The sequence below is a fragment of the Cebus imitator genome, unplaced genomic scaffold, assembly GCF_001604975.1.
Source record: "Cebus imitator isolate Cc_AM_T3 unplaced genomic scaffold, Cebus_imitator-1.0 Scaffold537, whole genome shotgun sequence".
NCBI lineage: Eukaryota > Metazoa > Chordata > Mammalia > Primates > Cebidae > Cebus > Cebus imitator.
In genome coordinates, this window is record NW_016107852.1 from 25,669 (window position 1) to 29,050 (window position 3,382).

The window sequence follows — 3,382 nt, forward strand, 5'->3', positions numbered from 1 at the left end:
AACACTGCTAATTGCCTGCCCAATATCTACTTCCATTTCTGTCTTCTACCAGAAACCCGATTTGGTTCAGGGCATCACTGCACCCTGGTAGAAATGTCTATTTCTCCAGACTCGCTCTCAGCTCAGGGTGTCCAACTACCATGTGACCCAGTTCTGGGTAGTGAATCATAAGCTGAGGTTTCTGGAGAGCTTTGCTTCCCTCAATAAGTGCCTACTCCACCTCCTCTGCTTCTTCCTGCTTGGTCTGCTTTCCTTGCCCCACACCCCCCAACACTTAAATACTCATTTCCCAATATATTTCCATTACATTATTTCTTGGATGAAATAACTAGTTAACTGGTTGAAATGAGAACTCTTCTTCTTTCAATACCAGCCAAAGGTACGTTTTCAAACACCCTCCTCAGCACCTCCCGGGAGAGCTCACTATATCCAAATCTTATTTGAAAGCCTGAAGTTATGATTTATTTATGTTTTCAGAATCTCTCAAATTCGTAGGAACAAATATCATCATCTGCAGATGTTTCAGACTTAGTTTCCTTCTCTCTCTTTCTGGTTTTAGTCCTAGAGCTGTCCAGCACCATCTCTGCAAAAGGATAAACAAGGGATTGGACAGTGTCTTCTCTTTGTCCTTCAGACCCACTCTATGCTCTTCTCCATTGTGCTTTCCACCGGGGAAACTGAGTTCGTGATGTACACCAGCAGGCTCTTGTGCTCCCTGCCTTCTAGTTGAGCCAATGGGGAGCCAATAGGCAGAGGGAGGGAGGAGTATGGGTCAGTATATTTAGTCCCCTGGCTCAGGCAAGCTGTGTCCTCTCAACCAAGGTCATAGATCTTCTCAAGTCATCTTTTCTATGCAACTCTTCCTTTTGGGTTCCAGCAGCCATCTATCCTCCTTTTATCACTTTGGGCCTAATTTGGTTATAGCTTTTCTGTTTCAAGACCTGACTTCACTATCTTTGTGGTTTCCCTCCACCCCTCTTTTACCTTTGAAATTTCTCCTTTCATTAAACACTCTTTGAATTATCCTAATTTGAGCACATCATCTGTTTCCTTGACAACACTGACTGATACAGATGAGAACATCAAAATGGACCATTTTTGCATCTGAATAGTGCTCCTCAGATTTCCCAGTGTCTAGGGTCCTCACACTAAAGGAACAGGTGCCCGTAATTCCCACTAGTACAGCCCAGCAACTTGGTATCCCCACTCTGCCCTATATTCCTCACTCCATGCTTTCTTCACCCATGTTTAAAACTGACCTATTCTGTGTCCTTTTTCATGCCTCTGTCTTCCAACATGACAATGATTGAATTTGCTTATGGGTGCTATTACATCAATGGAAGAAAGTCAGTACAGTGTGTATTGGTCTTCAATAAACAAATTGCATCTTTCTAGACAATGCCCATTGGTCCTCATAGTCTATATATTCCATTGGGGTCCCTTGGCCTATAATTAATCAAACAGAGCAGAGTCACGTAAAAAGTACAGGTGCTGCTTCATTACTTCACAGCAGAATTTTTAAAAAAACAAAAACAACAACAACAAAAAAAAAAGTGTCAAGTTTCAGGCTTTTGATATTTAAAAATTATTGCCAACTGTGATGTATAGCCATAGTTTGTCCTGGGGCTTGAACAAATGCAAACCCTCTTGCTAAGATTAGAAAGTGCTGGCTCAGGAAGGACACTGAGTGAATGCACAGTGTCACCCTTTTCCAGCCTTCGCCTTTCTCTGGCTTTTCAGGTTTCAAAACTTTTCTGAGAATGCTCTGTGAATACTGAGTTCACAAGGACCGGCTCGCTCTAACCAAAGTTTTAGGAAATTCATATGTAAAGCAGAATGACAACTTATTCATTTATAATGAGACCTATTACATGAGAATTTTCTTGTGGGTAAATTATATATATTCTTTAAGTACATAAATACTTTAAGTTACTTCAATCAGGCAATAAATGTATTATCAGTTAGCTGCAGGTAACAAAAACCAAAACAACAGATTAAACCATAAGAACATTTGTTAATAACATATTATTTATTTACCAAGAAGACAGCAGTCTCATCAACGTCATCAAGGAACTATATTCTTTAGCACATTTGCTTATGGCATCTTGGCTGCAAGATATCTACCCCTCCAGGTATCAAGACTACGTATAAAATTAGAAAACAAGTAGCTGGTGTGTGTATGTGTGTGTGTGCTTTCTTTGCATAAGGCTTTGTCTTTTTATCCAGTTAGCTTCTCAGAAGCCCCACGAGCCAGAACTGTGTCACAGTCATTCCAATTGTCAGGGAGGCTAAGAAAGCAGGTATCAAACTCTCCAGCCACTATTCTATAGTGAGAGCCAGCATGGAATAAGAGATTTGAATGGCGTGGCAGCTGAAGAGGTGTGTGAAGATCTCCCTTTCAGAAAGAACTCACTGTTGAGTGGCAAGGAGCATAGCTGGCCAACAACCTCTAGCTACAGCATCTTCAAGATATGCCATGTGTTTGAGCTGAGGCCCATCTCTTCCTGGGTAGACCCCAGCTAATACCATACAAGCTGGGAGTGCTCAGGTGTGGCCCTGTTTGCCCAGCATGGAACTCCTCTAATGGGTAGTCTTTGTTCCAGAGTCCCTATTGCATTGGCAGAGACTTATGCAAATCGAAATCATGGTCTGATGCTCCCCCTGTCCAATTCTGCTCCTCTCTCTTTCCTTTCATAGGCATCTATCTGCATAGAGGTGTGAAGGCTTTCATTTGCCTAATCCTGTTTCCTCTCCCTTCTTCTGTCATGGCCATTAGCCCCCAATAAATTTCTTGTACTCTTAATTCCATCTCAGCATCTGCTTCCTAGAGAAGCTAAACTGACAGTAAAGGGAAAAATCAACATGTTAGTTACCTATAACACAGAAATCAAACAATGCCCGTGCTAAGAGAATATAGGATCAGACAGTCAGGTGCAGCCCTTCTGATCCTATACTCTCTTAGCAAGAGCATTCATTGTTTGATTACAAGCTCATGCTTGTAATCCCAGCACAAACTGGGATTTAGGAGGCAGAGGTGGGGGGATCACTTGAAGCCAGGAGTGTGAGACCATCCTGGACAAAATAACAAGATCCTATATCTACAAAATATCACTAAGAAAGGGCTGAGTGTGGTGGCTCACACTTGTAATCATAGCACTTTGGGAGGCCCAGGCAGGAGGATCACGAGGTTAAGCGATCAAGACCATCCTGGCCAACATGGTGAAACCCTGTCTCTACTTAAAATACAAAAAATTAGCTGGGTGTGGTGGCATGCACCTGTAGTCCCAGCTACTTGGGAGGCTGAGGCAGGAGAATCTCTTGAACCTGGGAGGCAGAGATTGCAGTGAGCCGAGATCGTGCCACTGTACTCCAGCCTGGTGAT